Source organism: Lissotriton helveticus, chromosome 1_1 (assembly GCF_964261635.1).
Source record: "Lissotriton helveticus chromosome 1_1, aLisHel1.1, whole genome shotgun sequence".
NCBI classification, from domain to species: domain Eukaryota; kingdom Metazoa; phylum Chordata; class Amphibia; order Caudata; family Salamandridae; genus Lissotriton; species Lissotriton helveticus.
Window position 1 is genome coordinate 217,760,067 of NC_136057.1, and position 14,903 is coordinate 217,774,969.

Below are 14,903 nucleotides of genomic sequence, written 5' to 3' on the forward strand. Positions count from 1 at the left end.
TATTCTGAAATGAAATAATGTTGATCAGCTTTATAAAGTTCATTTGATACTATAACCATGGATTTATTTTGAATATTGAATTGGGGAAATTATATTCACCGTCTCAAGTTACATGATACCTTAGGTAAGTCTACGTACGACTTAAGTTTAGTCAAATGGCACATGATATATGAGGCAGATGTGCATTTCACAACTCCATGAAAGACGTTTTTGCAATTTTAGTAATGGAATATCTTATTCGTCATGCAGGGGAACACAAAAAGAGCATCCAATTAGAGTAATTTTTCTTTAAAGGAAGCAACCGCCTGAACAGGGACTTGAACCCTGGACCCTCAGATTAAAAGTCTGATGCTCTACCGACTGAGCTATCCAGGCTCTGCTATACTCTGTCTTAAAATCAGCTAAACAAATGTGGACGTACACTGACCTACACTCTGTGTATTAATATGGTTACATATATTAGCAATCAAATTTGTAGAGTTTAATAACAAATTGATGTTTTAACCCCTTCCATGCTCATGACGAGCTCAGCTCGTCGTGCAGTACACTTGTCGTGTGCTTATGACGAGCTGAGATCGTCATGAACAATGGATTTACAGATCATTCAGCACAGGAGGAAAATCTCCTGTAGCATTGAAGGTGTTAAGCATTTGAAATTTCAGCAGCACACGTAATCCATTTTAAATCCTGAAATTTGGACTATCTCATTTTCGGCTGACTTAGAAATCATGTGTCTAAAATGACATTGTGAAATCAATAAAGTGCCAAATAGTATTACTACCTACTAAATTACATACATTTTCAGCAGTATCTTTGGGAATTTCCTCTTGGGCATAGATTATGCAATGTTTTCAAAGCAAACAGTCTCTGTTTAAGTAGACTTTCTTTCTCTGCCATTTTGGTAAATGTTTCTGGTGATGCAGACGCAGGCATTGCTTGTTACTGTTTCAATTAGTTATAAAATAAGAGGAGGGATAAAATTGACCCAGCTGGTGTTTGAACACAAAGCCTTTGAATGCTTTTGCTACATTCGTCTAGGACTCCAAGCCGCTATCCATTGCACTAGAGATCCGACCTGATTCAACACGGTGATCAGAGATTCACAAATAAAAAGATGACCTATCAGCTGTTGACCAACTTTATCAAGTTAATCGGACACTACCTTACATTTTGAACATTGAATTGGGTAAAAGATAATCAACAAACTACATGATACAGTTTGGGTAAGTCTTCTTAACCCTTGTCAAAGAATGTAGAAGACAGATGGGTATGTAATGACTTGATTAAGACTTTTTTGAAACATCTCTAATAGGACTCCCCATTCATTGGATCCTGAAAAGAGTATGCAATTGATATACCTTTTCTTTAACCAAGCCACCTGAACAGGGACTTGAACCCTGGGCCCTCAGATTAAAAGTCTGATGCTCTCCCGACTGAGCTATCCAGGCTCAGAGAGGTCGCTCCACAAAATGACCTTATCAACATTTGGAGGTGTCCCAACTATCACTACGTTTCTTAAGATGGTTGCCGGTATTAAGTACTGAATACGCGGAATATAATAATGAATTGGTACTTCAAGCATTTGAAATCTCTTCAGTAAATTTAACCTTATTGTAAGTCCTGAAATTGCTACTATCTCATTTTTTTTGCTGACTTAGAAGTCATATGTTTTTATTGACATTGTAAAATTAAGGAAGGGCCCAAAATCTTACTTCTGAGTAAATTACATTTTCATAAGTACAGCTGCCAATTTCCTCTTCTGCAAAGATTGCGTAATTTGAATAGTATCTATTTAAAATAGACTTCCTTTCACTGCCCTTTTTCGTGAAGCAGAAGCATGCATGCACTGTTTATTACTCTTTTAAACAGTTATGAAATAAATAGGGATAAAACTGACTCTGGTGGGATTCGAACCCACAACCTTTGAATATCTTTTTTACATTCACCTAGAAGTCCAATGTGCTATCCATTGCGCCACACAGCCAATACGCTCTGATTAGGTGCAGAGATATTCTGAAATGAAATAATGTTGATCAGCTTTATAAAGTTCATTTGATACTATAACCATGGATTTATTTAGAATATTGAATTGGGGAAATTATATTCACCGTCTCAAGTTACATGATACCTTAGGTAAGTCTACGTACGACTTAAGTTTAGTCAAATGGCACATGATATATGAGGCAGATGTGCATTTCACAACTCCATGAAAGACGTTTTTGCAATTTTAGTAATGGAATATCTTATTCGTCATGCAGGGGAACACAAAAAGAGCATCCAATTAGAGTAATTTTTCTTTAAAGGAAGCAACCGCCTGAACAGGGACTTGAACCCTGGACCCTCAGATTAAAAGTCTGATGCTCTACCGACTGAGCTATCCAGGCTCTGCTATACTCTGTCTTAAAATCAGCTAAACAAATGTGGACGTACACTGACCTACACTCTATGTATTAATATGGTTACATATATTAGCAATCAAATTTGTAGAGTTTAATAACAAATTGATGTTTTAACCCCTTCCATGCTCATGACGAGCTCAGCTCTTCGTGCAGTACACTTGTCGTGTGCTTATGACGAGCTGAGCTCGTCATGAACAATGGATTTACAGATCATTCAGCACAGGAGGAAAATCTCCTGTAGCATTGAAGGTGTTAAGCATTTGAAATTTCAGCAGCACACGTAATCCATTTTAAATCCTGAAATTTGTACTATCTCATTTTCGGCTGACTTAGAAATCATGTGTTTAAAATGACATTGTGAAATCAATAAAGTGCCAAATAGTATTACTACCTACTAAATTACATACATTTTCAGCAGTATCTTGGGGAATTTCCTCTTGGGCATAGATTATGCAATGTTTTCAAAGCAAACAGTCTCTGTTTAAGTAGACTTTCTTTCTCTGCCATTTTGGTAAATGTTTCTGGTGATGCAGACGCAGGCATTGCTTGTTACTGTTTCAATTAGTTATAAAATAGGAGGAGGGATAAAATTGACCCAGCTGGTGTTTGAACACAAAGCCTTTGAATGCTTTTGCTACATTCGTCTAGGACTCCAAGCCGCTATCCATTGCACTAGAGATCCGACCGGATTCAACACGGTGATCAGAGATTCACAAATAAAAAGATGACCTATCAGCTGTTGACCAACTTTATCAAGTTAATCGGACACTACCTTACATTTTGAACATTGAATTGGGTAAAAGATAATCAACAAACTACATGATACAGTTTGGGTATGTCTTCTTAACCCTTGTCAAAGAATGTAGAAGACAGATGGGTATGTAATGACTTGATTAAGACTTTTTTGAAACATCTCTAATAGGACTCCCCATTCATTGGATCCTGAAAAGAGTATGCAATTGATATACCTTTTCTTTAACCAAGCCGCCTGAACAGGGACTTGAACCCTGGGCCCTCAGATTAAAAGTCTGATGCTCTCCCGACTGAGCTATCCAGGCTCGGAGAGGGCGCTCCACAAAATGACCTTATCAACATTTGGAAGTGTCCCAACTATCACTACGTTTCTTAAGATGGTTGCCGGTATTAAGTACTGAATACGCGGAATATAATAATGAATTGGTACTTCAAGCATTTGAAAACTCTTCAGTAAATTTAACCTTATTGTAAGTCCTGAAATTGCTACTATCTCATTTTTTTTGCTGACTTAGAATTCATATGTTTTTATTGACATTGTAAAATTAAGGAAGGGCCCAAAATCTTACTTCTGAGTAAATTACATTTTCATAAGTACAGCTGCCAATTTCCTCTTCTGCAAAGATTGCGTAACTTGAATAGTATCTATTTAAAATAGACTTCCTTTCACTGCCCTTTTTGGTGAAGCAGAAGCATGCATGCACTGCTTATTACTCTTTTAAACAGTTATGAAATAAATAGGGATAAAAGTGACTCTGGTGGGATTCGAACCCACAACCTTTGAACATCTTTTTTACATTCACCTAGAAGTCCAATGCGCTATCCATTGCGCCACAGAGCCAATACAATCTGATGGGGTGCAGAGATATTCTGAAATGAAATAATGTTGATCAGCTTTATAAAGTTCATTTGATACTATAACCATGGATTTATTTTGAATATTGAATTGGGGAAATTATATTCACCGTCTCAAGTTACATGATACCTTAGGTAAGTCTACGTACGACTTAAGTTTAGTCAAATGGCACATGATATATGAGGCAGATGTGCATTTCACAACTCCATGAAAGACGTTTTTGCAACTTTAGTAATGGAATATCTTATTCGTCATGCAGGGGAACACAAAAAGAGCATCCAATTAGAGTAATTTTTCTTTAAAGGAAGCAACCGCCTGAACAGGGACTTGAACCCTGGACCCTCAGATTAAAAGTCTGATGCTCTACCGACTGAGCTATCCAGGCTCTGCTATACTCTGTCTTAAAATCAGCTAAACAAATGTGGACGTACACTGACCTACACTCTATGTATTAATATGGTTACATATATTAGCAATCAAATTTGTAGAGTTTAATAACAAATTGATGTTTTAACCCCTTCCATGCTCATGACGAGCTCAGCTCTTCGTGCAGTACACTTGTCGTGTGCTTATGACGAGCTGAGCTCGTCATGAACAATGGATTTACAGATCATTCAGCACAGGAGGAAAATCTCCCGTAGCATTGAAGGTGTTAAGCATTTGAAATTTCAGCAGCACACGTAATCCATTTTAAATCCTGAAATTTGTACTATCTCATTTTCGGCTGACTTAGAAATCATGTGTCTAAAATGACATTGTGAAATCAATAAAGTGCCAAATAGTATTACTACCTACTAAATTACATACATTTTCAGCAGTATCTTGGGGAATTTCCTCTTGGGCATAGATTATGCAATGTTTTCAAAGCAAACAGTCTCTGTTTAAGTAGACTTTCTTTCTCTGCCATTTTGGTAAATGTTTCTGGTGATGCAGACGCAGGCATTGCTTGTTACTGTTTCAATTAGTTATAAAATAAGAGGAGGGATAAAATTGACCCAGCTGGTGTTTGAACACAAAGCCTTTGAATGCTTTTGCTACATTCGTCTAGGACTCCAAGCCGCTATCCATTGCACTAGAGATCCGACCTGATTCAACACGGTGATCAGAGATTCACAAATAAAAAGATGACCTATCAGCTGTTGACCAACTTTATCAAGTTAATCGGACACTACCTTACATTTTGAACATTGAATTGGGTAAAAGATAATCAACAAACTACATGATACAGTTTGGGTAAGTCTTCTTAACCCTTGTCAAAGAATGTAGAAGACAGATGGGTATGTAATGACTTGATTAAGACTTTTTTGAAACATCTCTAATAGGACTCCCCATTCATTGGATCCTGAAAAGAGTATGCAATTGATATACCTTTTCTTTAACCAAGCCGCCTGAACAGGGACTTGAACCCTGGGCCCTCAGATTAAAAGTCTGATGCTCTCCCGACTGAGCTATCCAGGCTCGGAGAGGGCGCTCCACAAAATGACCTTATCAACATTTGGAAGTGTCCCAACTATCACTACGTTTCTTAAGATGGTTGCCGGTATTAAGTACTGAATACGCGGAATATAATAATGAATTGGTACTTCAAGCATTTGAAATCTCTTCAGTAAATTTAACCTTATTGTAAGTCCTGAAATTGCTACTATCTCATTTTTTTTGCTGACTTAGAATTCATATGCTTTTATTGACATTGTAAAATTAAGGAAGGGCCCAAAATCTTACTTCTGAGTAAATTACATTTTCATAAGTACAGCTGCCAATTTCCTCTTCTGCAAAGATTGCGTAACTTGAATAGTATCTATTTAAAATAGACTTCCTTTCACTGCCCTTTTTGGTGAAGCAGAAGCATGCATGCACTGCTTATTACTCTTTTAAACAGTTATGAAATAAATAGGGATAAAAGTGACTCTGGTGGGATTCGAACCCACAACCTTTGAACATCTTTTTTACATTCACCTAGAAGTCCAATGCGCTATCCATTGCGCCACAGAGCCAATACACTCTGATGAGGTGCAGAGATATTCTGAAATGAAATAATGTTGATCAGCTTTATAAAGTTCATTTGATACTATAACCATGGATTTATTTTGAATATTGAATTGGGGAAATTATATTCACCGTCTCAAGTTACATGATACCTTAGGTAAGTCTACGTACGACTTAAGTTTAGTCAAATGGCACATGATATATGAGGCAGATGTGCATTTCACAACTCCATGAAAGACGTTTTTGCAATTTTAGTAATGGAATATCTTATTCGTCATGCAGGGGAACACAAAAAGAGCATCCAATTAGAGTAATTTTTCTTTAAAGGAAGCAACCGCCTGAACAGGGACTTGAACCCTGGACCCTCAGATTAAAAGTCTGATGCTCTACCGACTGAGCTATCCAGGCTCTGCTATACTCTGTCTTAAAATCAGCTAAACAAATGTGGACGTACACTGACCTACACTCTGTGTATTAATATGGTTACATATATTAGCAATCAAATTTGTAGAGTTTAATAACAAATTGATGTTTTAACCCCTTCCATGCTCATGACGAGCTCAGCTCGTCGTGCAGTACACTTGTCGTGTGCTTATGACGAGCTGAGATCGTCATGAACAATGGATTTACAGATCATTCAGCACAGGAGGAAAATCTCCTGTAGCATTGAAGGTGTTAAGCATTTGAAATTTCAGCAGCACACGTAATCCATTTTAAATCCTGAAATTTGGACTATCTCATTTTCGGCTGACTTAGAAATCATGTGTCTAAAATGACATTGTGAAATCAATAAAGTGCCAAATAGTATTACTACCTACTAAATTACATACATTTTCAGCAGTATCTTTGGGAATTTCCTCTTGGGCATAGATTATGCAATGTTTTCAAAGCAAACAGTCTCTGTTTAAGTAGACTTTCTTTCTCTGCCATTTTGGTAAATGTTTCTGGTGATGCAGACGCAGGCATTGCTTGTTACTGTTTCAATTAGTTATAAAATAAGAGGAGGGATAAAATTGACCCAGCTGGTGTTTGAACACAAAGCCTTTGAATGCTTTTGCTACATTCGTCTAGGACTCCAAGCCGCTATCCATTGCACTAGAGATCCGACCTGATTCAACACGGTGATCAGAGATTCACAAATAAAAAGATGACCTATCAGCTGTTGACCAACTTTATCAAGTTAATCGGACACTACCTTACATTTTGAACATTGAATTGGGTAAAAGATAATCAACAAACTACATGATACAGTTTGGGTAAGTCTTCTTAACCCTTGTCAAAGAATGTAGAAGACAGATGGGTATGTAATGACTTGATTAAGACTTTTTTGAAACATCTCTAATAGGACTCCCCATTCATTGGATCCTGAAAAGAGTATGCAATTGATATACCTTTTCTTTAACCAAGCCACCTGAACAGGGACTTGAACCCTGGGCCCTCAGATTAAAAGTCTGATGCTCTCCCGACTGAGCTATCCAGGCTCAGAGAGGTCGCTCCACAAAATGACCTTATCAACATTTGGAGGTGTCCCAACTATCACTACGTTTCTTAAGATGGTTGCCGGTATTAAGTACTGAATACGCGGAATATAATAATGAATTGGTACTTCAAGCATTTGAAATCTCTTCAGTAAATTTAACCTTATTGTAAGTCCTGAAATTGCTACTATCTCATTTTTTTTGCTGACTTAGAAGTCATATGTTTTTATTGACATTGTAAAATTAAGGAAGGGCCCAAAATCTTACTTCTGAGTAAATTACATTTTCATAAGTACAGCTGCCAATTTCCTCTTCTGCAAAGATTGCGTAATTTGAATAGTATCTATTTAAAATAGACTTCCTTTCACTGCCCTTTTTCGTGAAGCAGAAGCATGCATGCACTGTTTATTACTCTTTTAAACAGTTATGAAATCAATAGGGATAAAACTGACTCTGGTGGGATTCGAACCCACAACCTTTGAATATCTTTTTTACATTCACCTAGAAGTCCAATGTGCTATCCATTGCGCCACACAGCCAATACGCTCTGATTAGGTGCAGAGATATTCTGAAATGAAATAATGTTGATCAGCTTTATAAAGTTCATTTGATACTATAACCATGGATTTATTTAGAATATTGAATTGGGGAAATTATATTCACCGTCTCAAGTTACATGATACCTTAGGTAAGTCTACGTACGACTTAAGTTTAGTCAAATGGCACATGATATATGAGGCAGATGTGCATTTCACAACTCCATGAAAGACGTTTTTGCAATTTTAGTAATGGAATATCTTATTCGTCATGCAGGGGAACACAAAAAGAGCATCCAATTAGAGTAATTTTTCTTTAAAGGAAGCAACCGCCTGAACAGGGACTTGAACCCTGGACCCTCAGATTAAAAGTCTGATGCTCTACCGACTGAGCTATCCAGGCTCTGCTATACTCTGTCTTAAAATCAGCTAAACAAATGTGGACGTACACTGACCTACACTCTATGTATTAATATGGTTACATATATTAGCAATCAAATTTGTAGAGTTTAATAACAAATTGATGTTTTAACCCCTTCCATGCTCATGACGAGCTCAGCTCTTCGTGCAGTACACTTGTCGTGTGCTTATGACGAGCTGAGCTCGTCATGAACAATGGATTTACAGATCATTCAGCACAGGAGGAAAATCTCCTGTAGCATTGAAGGTGTTAAGCATTTGAAATTTCAGCAGCACACGTAATCCATTTTAAATCCTGAAATTTGTACTATCTCATTTTCGGCTGACTTAGAAATCATGTGTTTAAAATGACATTGTGAAATCAATAAAGTGCCAAATAGTATTACTACCTACTAAATTACATACATTTTCAGCAGTATCTTGGGGAATTTCCTCTTGGGCATAGATTATGCAATGTTTTCAAAGCAAACAGTCTCTGTTTAAGTAGACTTTCTTTCTCTGCCATTTTGGTAAATGTTTCTGGTGATGCAGACGCAGGCATTGCTTGTTACTGTTTCAATTAGTTATAAAATAGGAGGAGGGATAAAATTGACCCAGCTGGTGTTTGAACACAAAGCCTTTGAATGCTTTTGCTACATTCGTCTAGGACTCCAAGCCGCTATCCATTGCACTAGAGATCCGACCGGATTCAACACGGTGATCAGAGATTCACAAATAAAAAGATGACCTATCAGCTGTTGACCAACTTTATCAAGTTAATCGGACACTACCTTACATTTTGAACATTGAATTGGGTAAAAGATAATCAACAAACTACATGATACAGTTTGGGTAAGTCTTCTTAACCCTTGTCAAAGAATGTAGAAGACAGATGGGTATGTAATGACTTGATTAAGACTTTTTTGAAACATCTCTAATAGGACTCCCCATTCATTGGATCCTGAAAAGAGTATGCAATTGATATACCTTTTCTTTAACCAAGCCGCCTGAACAGGGACTTGAACCCTGGGCCCTCAGATTAAAAGTCTGATGCTCTCCCGACTGAGCTATCCAGGCTCGGAGAGGGCGCTCCACAAAATGACCTTATCAACATTTGGAAGTGTCCCAACTATCACTACGTTTCTTAAGATGGTTGCCGGTATTAAGTACTGAATACGCGGAATATAATAATGAATTGGTACTTCAAGCATTTGAAATCTCTTCAGTAAATTTAACCTTATTGTAAGTCCTGAAATTGCTACTATCTCATTTTTTTTGCTGACTTAGAATTCATATGCTTTTATTGACATTGTAAAATTAAGGAAGGGCCCAAAATCTTACTTCTGAGTAAATTACATTTTCATAAGTACAGCTGCCAATTTCCTCTTCTGCAAAGATTGCGTAACTTGAATAGTATCTATTTAAAATAGACTTCCTTTCACTGCCCTTTTTGGTGAAGCAGAAGCATGCATGCACTGCTTATTACTCTTTTAAACAGTTATGAAATAAATAGGGATAAAAGTGACTCTGGTGGGATTCGAACCCACAACCTTTGAACATCTTTTTTACATTCACCTAGAAGTCCAATGCGCTATCCATTGCGCCACAGAGCCAATACACTCTGATGAGGTGCAGAGATATTCTGAAATGAAATAATGTTGATCAGCTTTATAAAGTGCATTTGATACTATAACCATGGATTTATTTTGAATATTGAATTGGGGAAATTATATTCACCGTCTCAAGTTACATGATACCTTAGGTAAGTCTACGTACGACTTAAGTTTAGTCAAATGGCACATGATATATGAGGCAGATGTGCATTTCACAACTCCATGAAAGACGTTTTTGCAATTTTAGTAATGGAATATCTTATTCGTCATGCAGGGGAACACAAAAAGAGCATCCAATTAGAGTAATTTTTCTTTAAAGGAAGCAACCGCCTGAACAGGGACTTGAACCCTGGACCCTCAGATTAAAAGTCTGATGCTCTACCGACTGAGCTATCCAGGCTCTGCTATACTCTGTCTTAAAATCAGCTAAACAAATGTGGACGTACACTGACCTACACTCTGTGTATTAATATGGTTACATATATTAGCAATCAAATTTGTAGAGTTTAATAACAAATTGATGTTTTAACCCCTTCCATGCTCATGACGAGCTCAGCTCGTCGTGCAGTACACTTGTCGTGTGCTTATGACGAGCTGAGATCGTCATGAACAATGGATTTACAGATCATTCAGCACAGGAGGAAAATCTCCTGTAGCATTGAAGGTGTTAAGCATTTGAAATTTCAGCAGCACACGTAATCCATTTTAAATCCTGAAATTTGGACTATCTCATTTTCGGCTGACTTAGAAATCATGTGTCTAAAATGACATTGTGAAATCAATAAAGTGCCAAATAGTATTACTACCTACTAAATTACATACATTTTCAGCAGTATCTTGGGGAATTTCCTCTTGGGCATAGATTATGCAATGTTTTCAAAGCAAACAGTCTCTGTTTAAGTAGACTTTCTTTCTCTGCCATTTTGGTAAATGTTTCTGGTGATGCAGACGCAGGCATTGCTTGTTACTGTTTCAATTAGTTATAAAATAAGAGGAGGGATAAAATTGACCCAGCTGGTGTTTGAACACAAAGCCTTTGAATGCTTTTGCTACATTCGTCTAGGACTCCAAGCCGCTATCCATTGCACTAGAGATCCGACCTGATTCAACACGGTGATCAGAGATTCACAAATAAAAAGATGACCTATCAGCTGTTGACCAACTTTATCAAGTTAATCGGACACTACCTTACATTTTGAACATTGAATTGGGTAAAAGATAATCAACAAACTACATGATACAGTTTGGGTAAGTCTTCTTAACCCTTGTCAAAGAATGTAGAAGACAGATGGGTATGTAATGACTTGATTAAGACTTTTTTGAAACATCTCTAATAGGACTCCCCATTCATTGGATCCTGAAAAGAGTATGCAATTGATATACCTTTTCTTTAACCAAGCCGCCTGAACAGGGACTTGAACCCTGGGCCCTCAGATTAAAAGTCTGATGCTCTCCCGACTGAGCTATCCAGGCTCGGAGAGGGCGCTCCACAAAATGACCTTATCAACATTTGGAAGTGTCCCAACTATCACTACGTTTCTTAAGATGGTTGCCGGTATTAAGTACTGAATACGCGGAATATAATAATGAATTGGTACTTCAAGCATTTGAAATCTCTTCAGTAAATTTAACCTTATTGTAAGTCCTGAAATTGCTACTATCTCATTTTTTTTGCTGACTTAGAATTCATATGCTTTTATTGACATTGTAAAATTAAGGAAGGGCCCAAAATCTTACTTCTGAGTAAATTACATTTTCATAAGTACAGCTGCCAATTTCCTCTTCTGCAAAGATTGCGTAACTTGAATAGTATCTATTTAAAATAGACTTCCTTTCACTGCCCTTTTTGGTGAAGCAGAAGCATGCATGCACTGCTTATTACTCTTTTAAACAGTTATGAAATAAATAGGGATAAAAGTGACTCTGGTGGGATTCGAACCCACAACCTTTGAACATCTTTTTTACATTCACCTAGAAGTCCAATGCGCTATCCATTGCGCCACAGAGCCAATACACTCTGATGAGGTGCAGAGATATTCTGAAATGAAATAATGTTGATCAGCTTTATAAAGTTCATTTGATACTATAACCATGGATTTATTTTGAATATTGAATTGGGGAAATTATATTCACCGTCTCAAGTTACATGATACCTTAGGTAAGTCTACGTACGACTTAAGTTTAGTCAAATGGCACATGATATATGAGGCAGATGTGCATTTCACAACTCCATGAAAGACGTTTTTGCAATTTTAGTAATGGAATATCTTATTCGTCATGCAGGGGAACACAAAAAGAGCATCCAATTAGAGTAATTTTTCTTTAAAGGAAGCAACCGCCTGAACAGGGACTTGAACCCTGGACCCTCAGATTAAAAGTCTGATGCTCTACCGACTGAGCTATCCAGGCTCTGCTATACTCTGTCTTAAAATCAGCTAAACAAATGTGGACGTACACTGACCTACACTCTGTGTATTAATATGGTTACATATATTAGCAATCAAATTTGTAGAGTTTAATAACAAATTGATGTTTTAACCCCTTCCATGCTCATGACGAGCTCAGCTCGTCGTGCAGTACACTTGTCGTGTGCTTATGACGAGCTGAGATCGTCATGAACAATGGATTTACAGATCATTCAGCACAGGAGGAAAATCTCCTGTAGCATTGAAGGTGTTAAGCATTTGAAATTTCAGCAGCACACGTAATCCATTTTAAATCCTGAAATTTGGACTATCTCATTTTCGGCTGACTTAGAAATCATGTGTCTAAAATGACATTGTGAAATCAATAAAGTGCCAAATAGTATTACTACCTACTAAATTACATACATTTTCAGCAGTATCTTTGGGAATTTCCTCTTGGGCATAGATTATGCAATGTTTTCAAAGCAAACAGTCTCTGTTTAAGTAGACTTTCTTTCTCTGCCATTTTGGTAAATGTTTCTGGTGATGCAGACGCAGGCATTGCTTGTTACTGTTTCAATTAGTTATAAAATAAGAGGAGGGATAAAATTGACCCAGCTGGTGTTTGAACACAAAGCCTTTGAATGCTTTTGCTACATTCGTCTAGGACTCCAAGCCGCTATCCATTGCACTAGAGATCCGACCTGATTCAACACGGTGATCAGAGATTCACAAATAAAAAGATGACCTATCAGCTGTTGACCAACTTTATCAAGTTAATCGGACACTACCTTACATTTTGAACATTGAATTGGGTAAAAGATAATCAACAAACTACATGATACAGTTTGGGTAAGTCTTCTTAACCCTTGTCAAAGAATGTAGAAGACAGATGGGTATGTAATGACTTGATTAAGACTTTTTTGAAACATCTCTAATAGGACTCCCCATTCATTGGATCCTGAAAAGAGTATGCAATTGATATACCTTTTCTTTAACCAAGCCACCTGAACAGGGACTTGAACCCTGGGCCCTCAGATTAAAAGTCTGATGCTCTCCCGACTGAGCTATCCAGGTTCAGAGAGGTCGCTCCACAAAATGACCTTATCAACATTTGGAGGTGTCCCAACTATCACTACGTTTCTTAAGATGGTTGCCGGTATTAAGTACTGAATACGCGGAATATAATAATGAATTGGTACTTCAAGCATTTGAAATCTCTTCAGTAAATTTAACCTTATTGTAAGTCCTGAAATTGCTACTATCTCATTTTTTTTGCTGACTTAGAAGTCATATGTTTTTATTGACATTGTAAAATTAAGGAAGGGCCCAAAATCTTACTTCTGAGTAAATTACATTTTCATAAGTACAGCTGCCAATTTCCTCTTCTGCAAAGATTGCGTAATTTGAATAGTATCTATTTAAAATAGACTTCCTTTCACTGCCCTTTTTCGTGAAGCAGAAGCATGCATGCACTGTTTATTACTCTTTTAAACAGTTATGAAATCAATAGGGATAAAACTGACTCTGGTGGGATTCGAACCCACAACCTTTGAATATCTTTTTTACATTCACCTAGAAGTCCAATGTGCTATCCATTGCGCCACACAGCCAATACGCTCTGATTAGGTGCAGAGATATTCTGAAATGAAATAATGTTGATCAGCTTTATAAAGTTCATTTGATACTATAACCATGGATTTATTTAGAATATTGAATTGGGGAAATTATATTCACCGTCTCAAGTTACATGATACCTTAGGTAAGTCTACGTACGACTTAAGTTTAGTCAAATGGCACATGATATATGAGGCAGATGTGCATTTCACAACTCCATGAAAGACGTTTTTGCAATTTTAGTAATGGAATATCTTATTCGTCATGCAGGGGAACACAAAAAGAGCATCCAATTAGAGTAATTTTTCTTTAAAGGAAGCAACCGCCTGAACAGGGACTTGAACCCTGGACCCTCAGATTAAAAGTCTGATGCTCTACCGACTGAGCTATCCAGGCTCTGCTATACTCTGTCTTAAAATCAGCTAAACAAATGTGGACGTACACTGACCTACACTCTATGTATTAATATGGTTACATATATTAGCAATCAAATTTGTAGAGTTTAATAACAAATTGATGTTTTAACCCCTTCCATGCTCATGACGAGCTCAGCTCTTCGTGCAGTACACTTGTCGTGTGCTTATGACGAGCTGAGCTCGTCATGAACAATGGATTTACAGATCATTCAGCACAGGAGGAAAATCTCCTGTAGCATTGAAGGTGTTAAGCATTTGAAATTTCAGCAGCACACGTAATCCATTTTAAATCCTGAAATTTGTACTATCTCATTTTCGGCTGACTTAGAAATCATGTGTTTAAAATGACATTGTGAAATCAATAAAGTGCCAAATAGTATTACTACCTACTAAATTACATACATTTTCAGCAGTATCTTGGGGAATTTCCTCTTGGGCATAGATT

General features: G+C 37.2%; 12 non-coding genes across 12 annotated transcripts; all 12 read right to left on the reverse strand.

Annotated features, from left to right (window-relative positions):
- Window positions 1–302: 302 nt before the first annotated feature.
- Window positions 303–375, reverse strand: TRNAK-UUU (transfer RNA lysine (anticodon UUU)). The gene has a single exon. It is a non-coding gene; the product is annotated as a tRNA-Lys (tRNA).
- A 1,936-nt stretch (window positions 376–2,311) lies between these two features.
- On the reverse strand, window positions 2,312–2,384 carry TRNAK-UUU (transfer RNA lysine (anticodon UUU)). The gene has a single exon. It is a non-coding gene; the product is annotated as a tRNA-Lys (tRNA).
- A 1,518-nt stretch (window positions 2,385–3,902) lies between these two features.
- On the reverse strand, window positions 3,903–3,993 carry TRNAR-UCU (transfer RNA arginine (anticodon UCU)). The gene is given in 2 exon segments: window positions 3,903–3,938; window positions 3,957–3,993. It is a non-coding gene; the product is annotated as a tRNA-Arg (tRNA).
- A 327-nt stretch (window positions 3,994–4,320) lies between these two features.
- TRNAK-UUU (transfer RNA lysine (anticodon UUU)) lies at window positions 4,321–4,393 on the reverse strand. The gene has a single exon. It is a non-coding gene; the product is annotated as a tRNA-Lys (tRNA).
- A 1,518-nt stretch (window positions 4,394–5,911) lies between these two features.
- TRNAR-UCU (transfer RNA arginine (anticodon UCU)) lies at window positions 5,912–6,002 on the reverse strand. Its single transcript is given in 2 exon segments — window positions 5,912–5,947; window positions 5,966–6,002. It is a non-coding gene; the product is annotated as a tRNA-Arg (tRNA).
- Window positions 6,003–6,329: 327 nt separating this feature from the next.
- TRNAK-UUU (transfer RNA lysine (anticodon UUU)) lies at window positions 6,330–6,402 on the reverse strand. Its single transcript has one exon. It is a non-coding gene; the product is annotated as a tRNA-Lys (tRNA).
- A 1,936-nt stretch (window positions 6,403–8,338) lies between these two features.
- TRNAK-UUU (transfer RNA lysine (anticodon UUU)) lies at window positions 8,339–8,411 on the reverse strand. The gene has a single exon. It is a non-coding gene; the product is annotated as a tRNA-Lys (tRNA).
- Window positions 8,412–9,929: 1,518 nt separating this feature from the next.
- TRNAR-UCU (transfer RNA arginine (anticodon UCU)) lies at window positions 9,930–10,020 on the reverse strand. The gene is given in 2 exon segments: window positions 9,930–9,965; window positions 9,984–10,020. It is a non-coding gene; the product is annotated as a tRNA-Arg (tRNA).
- Window positions 10,021–10,347: 327 nt separating this feature from the next.
- TRNAK-UUU (transfer RNA lysine (anticodon UUU)) lies at window positions 10,348–10,420 on the reverse strand. Its single transcript has one exon. It is a non-coding gene; the product is annotated as a tRNA-Lys (tRNA).
- Window positions 10,421–11,938: 1,518 nt separating this feature from the next.
- On the reverse strand, window positions 11,939–12,029 carry TRNAR-UCU (transfer RNA arginine (anticodon UCU)). Its single transcript is given in 2 exon segments — window positions 11,939–11,974; window positions 11,993–12,029. It is a non-coding gene; the product is annotated as a tRNA-Arg (tRNA).
- Window positions 12,030–12,356: 327 nt separating this feature from the next.
- TRNAK-UUU (transfer RNA lysine (anticodon UUU)) lies at window positions 12,357–12,429 on the reverse strand. The gene has a single exon. It is a non-coding gene; the product is annotated as a tRNA-Lys (tRNA).
- Window positions 12,430–14,365: 1,936 nt separating this feature from the next.
- On the reverse strand, window positions 14,366–14,438 carry TRNAK-UUU (transfer RNA lysine (anticodon UUU)). The gene has a single exon. It is a non-coding gene; the product is annotated as a tRNA-Lys (tRNA).
- Window positions 14,439–14,903: the final 465 nt, after the last annotated feature.